Source organism: Gracilinanus agilis, chromosome 6, assembly GCF_016433145.1.
Source record: "Gracilinanus agilis isolate LMUSP501 chromosome 6, AgileGrace, whole genome shotgun sequence".
Lineage (NCBI taxonomy): Eukaryota > Metazoa > Chordata > Mammalia > Didelphimorphia > Didelphidae > Gracilinanus > Gracilinanus agilis.
Window position 1 is genome coordinate 275,615,059 of NC_058135.1, and position 14,320 is coordinate 275,629,378.

Consider the following 14,320-nt stretch of genomic DNA (forward strand, 5'->3'; position numbering starts at 1 on the left):
AAATTTTAACTCTTTTAGAAGTAATTTGGGGGGGGAATGTGTAATTCTCAGAAGAAAATATGTTTTATAATTAATAATGTAAAGTTTAAATTCCTCTGAGAGTAATTTCAGGATAAGAAATTTGCCATCTCCCCAGAATCCAGAGAATGAACCTGTTTGGAGAAGACATCATGAGGATGCCTGAAGAGCCTTCACTGGATCATGAAGATCCAAATTGAACTTTGGGGTGCAGTTGTTTGAACTATGGGGAGTTGAATGCATTTATTTTTGAATGTACACTCTTATGTTAATAGGGGACAGCCCCAATTGGCTTTTTGTCAATACGGCTAGTTTTTATCCTTTTTCTTTTATCCCCAAATTCCTGTAATTTAGAAGTTGACTATGTTTACAAGATCCACTGAGAAAGACCAGTCTTTTTTGCTAGATCTCAGGGGTGAAATGTATTATTTGGAATTTTTGGAGTTCTTTGGAGAGGTATTTAGGATTCATTTGGGTTTTAAATATTTAGATATATGACCAAACTTCCTGTGGACCTTTGGGGGACGTGGAAACTACATTTCCCATTTCCCATGATTCAACAGGCTTACAGTTTGATGTGATGACGTGAGCCAATGTAAAGCATAGCTTAAATAGAGAGGACTTGATTGGGACGTCCTCTTTGGTACATGGGAGCCAGGTGGGAGAAGGTATGGCAGGGAATTTGAAATAGATCTTAGCAGGCACGTGGTCATCTTATATTTTACCAACATGGCCTTAATTAAAATATTACTACTTCTTTTAATATCCATCTATATTTATCATAATCATAACACTTCTTGGGATATCTTGGGATAGTAACAAGGTAACAATAACTTTTCTTGGTTTATTCAAGCACTCCACATCATCAAATTTAATAAATATGAATTGGATTGAATTTAAGGGAATCACTCAATAGGACTTAATTATCATCAACATTACACTTTCAAATTAAAACCAAATAGTATATGTATTTGTAGCTGGAAGGGACAGGCAGGACTCTAAAAGGTCAGAAAATCCTGTTTCATATCCTTTTTATTCATTTCTACTATTTTGATCTGTTAATTCCCCTAGGAAACAATGACCTCTTTTGGATTAGTTGTACTTTAAGAAGCAATTCATATTTTTTAGAAGTCCCAGAGATATCTAGGTAGTTCAGTGGATATTGTTTTTAGCATGAAATCAGTTAGACTTGAGGGGCAGTTGCAATGATTGAAGGAGAAACAAACAGGGAGCTATAACAAGAAACTTTCTCTTTTGGCCAAACCCTATCCCAGAGAATCTGAACCCACAAGGCTGTAGGCCTTGTAGAAAAAGCTGGCCTGGTAAATTTGGTGTCCTGAGGCTGGTGGTGGTGTCATTCATTTAGAGTCATGGTATCATTTTTATGGCTCTATAAATTCACTCTTTTGGGGAATATTTCCATGTTGAAACTTTTTTTTTAACTTTGATGTTTATAATTCCATTCTGGTATAGCTGTATTTACAATAACCTCGTAGCAATCCAGTTCACTCTACCAGTGTTATTGCTGGAGACCATATTTTGTGCAAAAATGATTATAACAGGTGTTGCCTTTGTTCCTTGTGGGGAGGAAGTTTATGTCATTATGAACCACCAAACTAAAATGGATTGAATATTTCTGTGGAATTGCCTGATGTTGTAGAGCTACCATCAGAATAGAGAAAATCTGCCTCAAATCCAGTCCCAAAACTGTTCCTAGTTTTTGTTGGGCCATGTAGATTGCTGCCTATATGTTCATTCATAAAAGATGAAAGTAATATAAAAGTCTCTTTGAAAACATGTTGAGTTATTTCTATGATATTCAGGAATCATATCAACTCCTCATATCCCCAATGGGACTGATTTCACAAAAACCAGCATGGCTAAAAAAAATGAGTTTGCCTAAAAGAATGGATTTAAGAAATGTGAATATCCTATACCTAAGAACCATAGGTTTTATTTTTGTAGCAGAAAATGTAAGAGATGTTAAGAACTTTGATGCCATTTATGATATTACTATGGAGTACTCACATAATATTTCTCAGACAAAGAAGCATTTCTTAAGTGAAACTGCCCCTTTGTTAAAAGCATTTTGCATTTGATTTTGTGAAAAGAAAACACATTTTGTTTCATGTGAAAATATTTTTAATCTCAGGAATAATTTTTGCTGGATTATTAAACAATCATTAGATTTTGGATAAGAAAGATAGGGGTAGTTAGGTGGCTCAGGGTAGAGAGCCAGGCCTGGAGGTGGAAAGTACTGGGTTCAAATGTGATTTCAAATACTTTCTAATTGTGTGACCCAGGGCAAATCACTCAACCATAATTGCCTAGTCCTAAGTGCTATTCTTGAAACTGTAATAAGGAAATGAGATAAGTAGGAAGATTTAAGCATAGGGAGAAACATTTTTGCAAAACAGGATGGCATGAACATTCTGGGAGCCTTGGAACTTTGCAGGTGAGACTCAAGGGTCTGAGTCTGTTGGTTGCTGCCACTGGAGAGGAAGCCTGTATGTTTGTACTCTTCAAGAGCCACCAAGAAGAAACCATCTACCTGTGGCCTGGAGCTTGGGTTTTTGCAGTTTGGAAGGTGGACTTCCATTACTAGGCCAGCTCTTGGTTGGAGGGTTTTTGGATTTATTGGCTGAGATTGTGATAATTAAATTAAGTCTACACAAAGGTGAGAGCACCTTCCAATTCTGGGAGGTCCTAACCCACATGTGCTAGAGTGAGTAACCAATCAGAATTAAGGCACCGCCCCCTATGCTTTCTATGAGTAAGCTTCTATTGTGATTGGACATGTGAATTAGGAGGGAGGAGCAGGAAGTGACACATAAGTGACCCCATTAAAAGGAGAAGATCCTCAGTCAGCAAGGGTCTTGGATGGAAGATAGCATCTAGTGAAAGTGCTGGTTCTGAGAAGGGAGTGAGGCTGTGGCTGGTGCAGTGAAGGGTTCCAAATGGGAAGCTTTGCTGGTTCATGACGTAGATTGTTCCACATGGGTAAGTGAGGCTGACTCTCTTTCTCTTCCCTTGGCATTTCTGGAGGCTCTACCCCCCAGAGAGGGCTCTTTAATTGTAAAAGGCCTTGTAGTTAGAAGACCTGTTTAATTAACCTTTGTGCCCCAACTGCTGGGCCTCTAAATCCTTACCTGGTCCGGCCTCTGGTCCGGGCCAGAGTTTCTCTCTCTCTCTCAATCTCCCTACCTTCAATCTTCCTAATTGTAAATAAATAAATCAACATAAAAGTCTATTTGATTTGAGATTATTCCTTAATTGGGGAAATTTCCCCTGGTGACCACATTTTAATATATTGAACCCATAAAGCCCCTTTTCCCCCTTACAGAGACATTTGGGATCCTGTGATCAAGGCTGGAGGGACAAGGAGCCTGGAGTGAGACTTAAACTACCCATCCTGTTTAGTTATCCATAGATAGAAATAGGTGTAGGAGTCTAATCCCTTGCTTTTAATCCCTGTTTAGCTAAGGAGTCCTGTTCCCATCTTTCTACTTTCTTTATTCCCCAATAAATAACTGTTTTGTTTATTTGCCTCATCACCTTATTCATTTACAAACCCTTAGACTAAGTAGATAAGTTAACATATTAATCCCCTTAGATTGGTATACTGTGTAACTGACTTAACTGTCATTACTCCATTCCCACTTCCTTGAGTCATAAATTTGTGATTCCCATTTGTGTTTTTTTCAGTATTGATCCCACTACAATCATTATTCCTTTCTCCAAACCCCAATAGTAACCCAAATATTAGGTTTTTACCTCCTTTTTACAAAACAGATACTTAATATAAATTCTAAGACAAAAGGTATAGGTTTAAAAAAAGAAAAAGAATAAGATAGGTGTACAATGGATTTGTAAACTCAGAAGCTATTATCCAGTCTAATTGTATAGCTAAAGAAAATAGATTTTTTACTTGTAACCTGTACAAATCATAAATATGTACTAAAGAGTAGAGGTAAGGCATCTCACTTATTCATGTGAGTTGTCTCTTTTTTTTTCTTTTGCCTCTAAATTTACCTCCAACATTTTCTCAATAGTCATCCCCAGCCCAGTTTCCTTTAGTTGTCTGACTGAAACCCCCTTCACCTCTCCAACCAGCTTAGATTCATCATGTTATTTCAGACAACCAATTAACATAAAGAATCTGATAATTCATAATGGATTAATATTTGACTTTTGATGACTTACAGAATGAAAAGCCATGTGTACCCTTCTGACCATGAAAGGAACAATTTCTGCAACAGAGGCTTTACCAAATTCTAACCTCAATTTGAATTTTTTATTAAGAGATTTTACTATTTCTCCTATCTTTGTTTTGTTGTACTTCAGTTTGTGGTTGTTATTTTATGATCAGTATCTGTTTTCCTACAATAAACTGATAGTTAATATTTTTTGTCCCTGAGAGGCTTGTATGAAATATAAATTGTAAACAATATAAATTAGATAGATAGATAGATAGATAGATAGATGACAGGCAGACAGACAGANGATAGATAGATAGATAGATAGATAGATAGATAGATAGATGACAGGCAGACAGACAGACAGACAGATAGATAGATAGATAGATAGATAGATAGATAGATAGATAGATAGATAGATAGATAGATAGATAGATAGATAGATATACATACACACATGCACATTGGCAGGGGCAGCCCCCCCACAAACTTGTTTGCAAGAAACCCCCAGATTTACCTTTTATTTTCCAGATCAAACACTAAATCCTCAAGCTAGAACTCAGTTGAAGATAATGAAAACCTTAGGTACATGTGTAATCACTCAAGCTCCAGTGAATTCAATTAACCAAATCAAAGCCTTTACTTTCTCTATAGCTACCTCACTTTGATTTGGTATTAACTGGGGAAAACCACAGAATTATGAAATAGTCAGAAAAACTACTCTTTAATTAAAGAAAGGGGTACAGGGATGAGTTTGGCCTCCACACCAAGTTGTGTGCTAATACCCATGCAGAGTTCCAAGGATTGAAACTCTGATTGCTCTGGACACTGACCCCTGGGAGATCCAGCTGCACTAGATTGACAACTCCAAGAGGTCATTAAAGTTGGGAAGCTTAAATATCTTTCTAGGGGAACATGGGGACTGAGGTTGAGGGGGATAGTGGATTGGCTTTACAATGGTAACAAAGGAAAATGAGGAGTTCTAGACAGGAATAACAGTGAGGAGTTGGTGCTTTACAATGGACACCAAAGGGGAAGATCTAGAGGGCTAGGCTACCTAAATAAAGGACTTTGGCCTAAGGAGACAAACATTGGGACAAAAGAGATTCTTCATATCTGATGGGATTAGCCATCCCCACTTATACTACTTTAAGGTCTATTTGTCAGTCTGAGACTAGAGAAGTTCGACTTTCCCTCAGGGAAGAACTCTCCTACAACTAGGTCAAACCTGGGGCTTTCATCTTTAAGTTAAGCAAACTGGGGGTCATTAACTTTTACTAGGACAATTTTGAGACTTCTAGATTCCGTGTTGACATGGGGGTCTCAGGACTGGAGTTCTGTGAGGCTTCCTGTAATGTCTGCTCTGATTAAACACCCTTGTTATAACTACCTTGGTAGTTTTGATTTATTCACAGGTCCCCTCTCCTCAATGCAAAAAACATTCTGAAACTATAAAAACAAACTAGGTTTGAAAGTAACATCTTAATTGTGCAAGACTTAGAAAATCCCTGATTATGATAACAAAATTCTACATACATTATGTGCCTTGTTACCTTGTTAACCTTAACAAATACTTTGTTATTTATCCAGCTCCTGTCTTCAATATAAGAACTGTCTATAGAAGAAGAAATCACAGCTATAGTCCAAAGATACTTAGCTCCCTCCCTGTATGAGGAATCGTTTCCATTGAATTTGATACAGTTTCAATTCTGAAAGTTGCAAATAAAAAGTATCCCCTCCCTCCCACACTGAAGACATTTTAGGATAAAGTTTAAGTGTTTATTTATTTAATTTAAATAATTAGACCTAGATAATCTGAATCAGAAGTAACAGATATCTTTATTTTTAAGGCATTAAGACTTAAGAAGGGTGCTGCTTAGTGGCCCAATGGATAGAGTGCCAGGGCCCTAATTGGGAAGACTCAAGTTCAAATGAGCTCTCAGAAATTTACAAGTCCTGTAGCCTTGAACAACACAATTAACCCTCCTTCTTTGCCTCAATTTTCTTATCTTAAAATGAGCTGAAGAAGAAAATGCACATAAAACCCCAACTCAGTCACAAAGAATGGAATACAAGGACTAAGAATAAAGAGTTTCAAATGGTGACCCTGGGGCAGTGGCAGAAATGGTGGAAGAAAAAATAAAATAAGATTTTGCCTGGAGAAAGCAGCATTTCAGATTACTCCTTTAAACTAAAAGGGTAGGGGGTGGAATTCTCATTTTTTATTTTAAAAAATGTTTTACTGTAAATATATTTTTTAAAAAAAATTTTAAGCAGTTACTACATTTGTAACATTCTGCTGCTTTTGGAATGACTCAGAAAAAATTAATATGAAAATGTTAAAGATGCATCTATATGTATTCAGTCATCTTTAACCTTTGATTTTTTAGAAACACAGCTGTTTCCTCTTGTGTGCATTAAACTTCACAGATAGTAGTTTAATATATAGAAGGATTAATTGATAGCCTTGGGAATTTTAGTTATCCAAATGTCCAATTTTAGAAGTATTATTGTGAAATTGGAAATAAATAAGAAAGTCAGCTTAATTGATATAAATCATGGAACATGATTTTCTCCGAGAAGCACAAGAAAAGTTACTAATTAAATAAGGATCCTTTTTCTAGACCCAAGTAGTCTATGAACAATAACAAGACATAGAAAACTTCATTAATTTGAATATTCATTAAAAGTACATGGAAAATTCATCATTGAAGATGAAATTAAAACAATTATTAGGGACTATTTTCCCCAATTATATGCCAAAAAATATAACAATTTGAGTTAAATGGATGCATATTTATAAAAAATATCAATTGACAAGGATTATAGGAGAAATAGAATACTTAAATAATCTCATTTTAGTAAAATACGTTAAATGTGTCATCATTGAACTGTCTAAAAATTAATAAAAGAAATTCTAAACACCCATTCAGCATATTAGACAGTATATGACCACTTACAAGAAATCAGATAATTCCTTAGTAGTAGAGCTTTAAAGGCATTCTCAGTTATTTCTTGAATGATTTAAACACAATATTAACATCAAATTTATAATTTGAAGAGATAAGAAAGGAAAGGTTTCTAAGGCTGTTGTTATCTAAAGGAACTCTCAGTGAATATAACATATTTATTCAGCTATTTTCTTCATGACCAAAGTCTCTTATATAGTATTTTTTAATGCCACAACATCTTTTTTGGGCAAATTGTATACAATGGGATTAAATAGTGTGTTTACATTGGAATAGAAGTTAGAGAGCACTTTATCAAGTCCTGCTAAGTGGCCAAAATTAGGTTGCAAATATGAAATACTCAATACAAAGTATAGTGTCACAACCATGAGATGAAAGAAACAAGTAGAAAAGGTTTTAAATCTCCCCATGGTTCCTGGAACCTTTAGAATATTCATGATGATTTTCATATATGACCAGATTATCAACATAAATGGAATCATGCCAACTACCAAGATGATATCATAAATGAGAAATCATTCACAGAGGTGTTAGCTCAGCCTAACTTCAGTAATGGGTTAATGTCATCAAAAAATATGATTAAGTTTTTGGGAACCACAGAAAGGCAAAGAGAAAATCAGGTAAAGTCAGCAATACAGGGTTTGCCATCCCACTGATCTAAGAACTAACAGCCAGAATAATACTTTGTGTTTCATAATAAGAGGATAATTCAGGCACTTACAAATGGCAATATAATGATCAATAGCCATAACAAAGAAAGCACAAAATTGCAATGCATAAGAGGCAAAATAAACACATCCTTCTAGGTTCACAGATTAAACAGAACTCTTGGAAGGATGACTGAAGCATAACAGTGTAGATGACTTTAAAAAAAAAGTCAAAATAGAAAGCTCTGAAGATTGGGAAGGTCAGAAAATCCCAGAATTGTGAATGCTACTATGAGAGAGAAATTTGCTTGTGCTATTTATTATGAGTATTATATCTCTGGAAATTGTGAATCCTCGTGGTCAAAGACCTTTCTCTGGATCTCAGGATTCCATTTAAAAAGGAAGGTTTACAGTAGATCATTTGAGTTTTCTTACAGCTCTCATTTTCTTGGTTCTATTTACCAGACAATCTTCCAATTCTAACATTATATTACTTATTTACGAAAGCCTTTTTTTGTATTTAGTCTTATCATGTATACGAATTTCTGATATTCTTAAAGCAAGAAGCAGAGAAAGGATCTAAATCCTGTGCTTCTTTCAGTACATCAGGAACTCTTTAATATCTATAGAGGGTAAAGATAGATGATAATATATCCCAACTGTATGCAACATTTTTAAAAACCCCTTACTGTTTTACTAACAATTCTTAAAACTGAGGGGCAAGAACTAGGCAATTGAGGTGAAGTGACTTGCCCAGGGTCACATAACTAGGAAATATCTGAAGGCAGAATTGAACCCAGTTCCTATGGACTCCAACCCTGGCAATCTATCCACTGCACTATAACCTCCCACATATATAAATTTTTGAGTCATTATCTTTTCTTACTCTCTGATTTCACACCTGCTATTTTTTTTTAAATTCTTACCTTCTGTCTTAGAATCAATACTAAGTATTGGTTTCAAGAAAGAAAAGCAGTGAAGGCTAGGCAAAAGGGGTTAAGTGACTTTACCAGGGACACACAGCTAGGAAGTGTCAGAGTCCAGATTTGGTCCCAGGATCTCCTCTCTTCAGGTCTGGCTCTTTAACCACTGAACCACATAGTTATCACCTGCTATATTCTTATAACCTAGAATTTTTCAACAGCTTCTTTACTGCTCAGGGACCTGTCATCTCTACTACACACTGAAGGACTCCAATTTTTATTCTTCATTTTCTTTTTTATGGATGCATATGCCCTAGATTAAAGGTAGGGATTGTTTCTTCTATTAATTTTTCTGCCTTATACTGCATGCTGAATTTGGTACGCACAAAAATGCATACTTAACGGTGCACTGACTGAGTTGATTTATTAGGATTATTTGTGAAAATGCCAAGATTTCCTATGCATGAAGGTAGTGCCAACCTGAACTTTTCCTGAGTGTCTGGCCCCATGTACTAGTCGAACTGAGTGAGAGAGAGACACTGAGGCAGAATAAGAGATAAAGGTATAATGGTTTTTAATTCTTAGCAGAGCAGCATGCAAATGGAACTCCATTTCTAAAAAAGGAGCCCGCATGCTATAAGGGCTAACTAGCCTTTATTGCTTAAAACCACATAGCTCAGGGATGGGTTGTAAAAGTGTAAAAGTCAATTCCTGGAGTTGGCTTAGGATCTCCAGAAACTGGTCAGCTGGGTGTTTTATATTAATGGTTGCTTTGTCTTGAAAGTCTCCGATGCTGCTCCTGGTTGCAATAAGTTTGCTGTATCTAGAAATGTCCGTAAAGCCATTCCTGGTCAGATTTCAGTTTGGGATCTGGTCTGATTCCATTTGGTGGTTGGTCAGCCTTCAGTTGGTGGACTCCATTAAGTTGGTGGCTGCTGCTTCTGAAGGTCAGCTACAGTCACAAAGTATTATGTCAAGATTCCAAAGGATCAGAGACCCTGGGGAAATTTGGAGGCTTGAGCAAATCTAATTGAATATTATAATTAGTATTGCTATCATTTTCATACTAGTTTCACCTGATTGGTGCAGAAATTCCAGCTCAGATATTTCTTCGTTTGGGGTAAAGTAACATATTATCAACACAAACACACAAACACCAAACTACCTGTGTTTCTGTGAAGTTTATTCCTGTCTCCATTAGGAACTTTTAGTAGAAATTGACACAAAACGAGAGGTCTTTATATCCATGTTTCTATCTATGAAAGATGAATTAAAATCCCTATTATTCCCACCTCAGTGATGTTGTGACAAGCATGATAGAGAATTTAGGCGAAAGTCCCTGGAACGATGAATAATATAGAAATGATAATAAAATGTTACCAGTGTCAGACAGTTTACTACTAACAGAATTTCCCTCTCTTCTGAAAGGCCAAGGGCATCAGACCTCCTACAGTGAGTGTTCATCCATTTCTTCTCAAGATATATTCCTAGAGTGAGAGAAATGAAGCATGAATTCTCTGATTCTCCCTTTTAAACACTGAGTAACTGTGGGCTAATCCCTAGACCTCTTCAGGGCTTCAGTTTCCACCATCTCTAAACTGATAAATAATTAATTATAATATTATAATTTAATATATAATATATACAATACATACATATATAATTACAATTATATGACAACATAATAAAACAAGAATAAAATATAATAATATTTATAAAATAAATGAATATATTAATAAGTCCATTTCCCATAAGGATATTGGCATAGATGATCAAGAACAGTCAAAATAAAAAACTCTGAAGCTTGGAAAAGTCTGAAAATCCTTTGCATGTGAATTATACTATGAGAAAGAAATGCTTCTGCCATTTGTTCTGAGTATCTAGCCTCTGGAAACTCAATTTGATGAGCTAAATGCCTCCTCTCTCTTTCTGGACCTTAGGATTCCCTACTAAAAGGAAAGGGTAGCAGGAGATCATTTATACATGTTCATAAAGCTCATTTTCTTGGATCTATTTACCAAGATGTATTCCAATTCTAATATTCCATTATTTTTTAGATATTTTATTTTATTATTTTTGCTAATATATATTTTTAATTTTTAATTTTTTCCATGGTTACATGATTCTTATTGTCTCCTTCCCTTCTTCCCTCTGGCTCCCTGAGCTGACAAGAAATTTTACTGGGTTATACGTATAATATTCCATTATTTAAATACTTAGGGCTTTTCTAGCTTTAATAAATAATGTGCATATTTGAAGTTCCTTTCTTTCTTACTTTAGTTTATTCTAAGGCTAATTCCACTTCAGACCTTCTAGATTTTTGTTATTTTAGGATATTTTTTAAAAATTTAGAACAAAAGGAAAATTAATAAATTATCCTAACCTTTAAAAATACAAAAATGATATTTATTCATTTTGAATTCATAATTTCTTAATAGGATCACAGCTTTTAGAAAATGATTTTAAAATTAAAAAAAATTAAAATCATTTCTTCCAACACTTTCATTCTTGCCTTTATTCATTTTGCCAGTGTTCTAAATTTTCTACCACTCATACAACACACATACACACCTACAACCACTAATTTCTTTATGTAGTTTTTTTTTTTTTCCAGTCTCAGGAACTTCAAATAAATTGTCACAAAATATGAGGTCCTTGTGTCTTCCTTCCTCTCAGAAATATGAATGAAAATTCCCATTATTCTCCCTAAAAATGATGCAACTAGAATGTAAGAGAATTTAAGTGAAAGCCCATTGACAGAGAAGTTTCATATAAACATTAACAAAATGCTACCACTATCAGAAATAATTAACTACTAACAGAGAATTTTCTTTTGTATTAAAAGTCCAAAGGCATCAGATCCCTCCCACAGTGAATGCTCATCCATTCCTTCCCAAGTAATATTCCTAGAGTAAGAGAAATGAAGTGTGAATGTTCTTGGCTCTCTCACTTAAAAATTGTAAAAATTTGGAGCTAATCATTGGATCTCTTCAGGGTCTTGGTTTTCTCCTTTATAAAGTGAGATGTCTTTGAAGGATGAATACAACACAATCAGTTACCAAGTACTGCTAAGGCCTTTTCTCCAAAGGGAAGTGGATCACAAAATATCAATTCAAGCTGCATGGAGCTTTTTACATCAATCCTTTTTAGATTTTTGGTATCAACATAGATCATTTGGAACTCTGTAGCTAAGGAGTTCAAAGTTTTGACTGGAGTCAGGAAGACTGTGTGACATTGAAAACACTTCCATATTAATTAGGTTGTGAAAGAAAACATTACAAAAAAAGAAGAAAGCATGCTTTCATCAGCATTCAGAGTACATCAGTTCTTTTTCTGATGGTGTATAGAATTTCTCATCTTGAAATTGTTCAGAATTTTTTATTATTCTTAGGAATAAAATGATCTGCCACTCACAGTTCATTGTTCTACAATATTGTTGTTGATACTATGTACAATGCATCGCATCAGTTCATGTAAGATTTTCCAAGTTTTTCTGAAAGTATATTGCTCATCATTTCTTATTAGACAATGATACTCCATCAGAATTATATAGCAAAAGTTCATTGACCATTCACCAGTTGATGGACATCCCCTCAATTTTCAATTCTTTTTCACCACAACAAACTGCTATAAAAGTACTTTTTTACAAATAAGTTCTTTTCCTTTAAAAAAAAAACAAACAACTTTTGGATAGAGTCCTAGTAGTTACATATTGGATCAAAAGTTAGGCACAATTTATAGCCCTTTAAGTATATTTCCAAATTGCTCTTCTGAATGGTTGAATCAATTTACAATTTTACCAGTATATTGCATTAGTGTTCCAATTTTCCCACATCACCTTCAAAGTTTGTCATTTATATTTTCTGTCATATTAGCCTATCTGACAGGTGTGAAGGGATACTTCAGAGTTGTATTGATTTTCATTTCTCTAATCATTAATAAGTAGAATATTTTTAAATGACTTCATAGTTTTCCTTTCTTCATCTAAAAATTGTTTATTTATATTCCTTAGGACACTTGTTAATTGAGAATGATCCTTCCTACTTTCCCCTCCTATTTATCCTTCTCTCTTTCTCTCTGTCTTTGTCTGTCTCTGTCTGTCTCTTCTTTTACCCTCTCCTTCCCAAAAATGTTTTGTTTCTAAGCACCATCTCTCTAATGCACCATCTCTTTCATTGATGTCTTTTTTCTGTGATCCTATTGCCTTCTTATTTCCCTGTAAGATGGATTTCTATCACCAAAGAATTTTTATGTATATTATGCCCTCTTTGGGTCAATTCTGATGAGAATAAGGTTCAAGTGTTGTCCACTCCACCTCCTCCATTTCCCCCTATAATGCAGAGGATATTTCACTTCTTTTTTATGTGAAATCATTTATCTATTTCTACCTTTCCCTTTTCCCTACTCCCAGTGCATCCCTCTTTCTTACCCCTTAATATTATTTTTATTTTGGTTATCATCCCATCATGGTCAGATCATGCTGTATCTGCTAGGTATACACCTAAAACCCTAATAATGCTAAAGTTAAGAATTCCAAATATCATCTTCCTTTGTAAGAATATGAAGAGATGGTTCTTGGTTGTATCCCTAGGTGCTTTGCCTTATTAAATATCACATTTCAAATCCTCTGATCGTTGTGTGATCCTGACTCTGCCTCCATGATATGTACATTGTTTCTTTCTGACTGGTTGAAATGTTTTCTCTTTGACTTGGGAGCTCTGGAATTTAACTCTCATATTTGTGGGAGTTTTGTATTTTGGAATCTTTTTCACGAAGCATTGGATGGATTCTGTCAATTTTTATTTTAACTTCCCACCAACATCTAGGATAGTGTGGTAGTTTTCTTTGATGTATACTTGCAATATAATTTCTAGTATCTTCCTGGCCCCTGAAGAAGATTTTAATGGTCAGTTTATTGTTGTTCATCCTATATTTTCACTTTGAAGTTTATGTAAATATTTGCTGTACTCAGTGGGGGAGAGGAGGCACTATCTTAAATTTCAAGAATTTTTTGTGCGGCTGTTTTCAGAGATAATTCTGGGGATCCAATTGGGAAATATTTAATAATAAAATAATACTTTTATATTAAATCTTAAAAATTAGAATTGGACAAGTACAAGCTAAGCCTCTGAGATCTCAAGAAACAAGAAAACAAGGTCAAAAGAATGAAAAATCTGGATTATTGCAATAGCTTCCTGACTTGGTTTCCTGCCAAAAGACTCTCCACACATTCCAGTCTATTGATTTATTCAACTGTCAAAGTAATCCTCCCTAAGGACAAAACTGACTATGCCATTCCCACTTCCATTCAACAACTTATCATCTACATAATCAAACATAAATACCCTTCATTATTTGCCACATATGCAATCTTTCTAGACTTGCTATATCTTGTTCCCTTCTATGTATTCTCTGATTCAGTGACTCTGACAACTTTGCTTTTGCTTAAATAAGACATCTAGAAGAAGAAGAAGAAGAAGAAGGAGAAGGAGAAGGAGAAGGAGAAGGAGAAGGAGAAGGAGAAGGAGAAGGAGAAGGAGAAGGAGAAGGAGAAGGAGAAGGAGAAG

At 34.9% G+C, this 14,320-nt stretch overlaps 1 pseudogene; it reads left to right on the top strand.

Moving 5' to 3' along the window:
- Positions 1-1,456: 1,456 nt before the first annotated feature.
- Positions 1,457-2,117, top strand: LOC123252647 (annotated as a pseudogene).
- Positions 2,118-14,320: the final 12,203 nt, after the last annotated feature.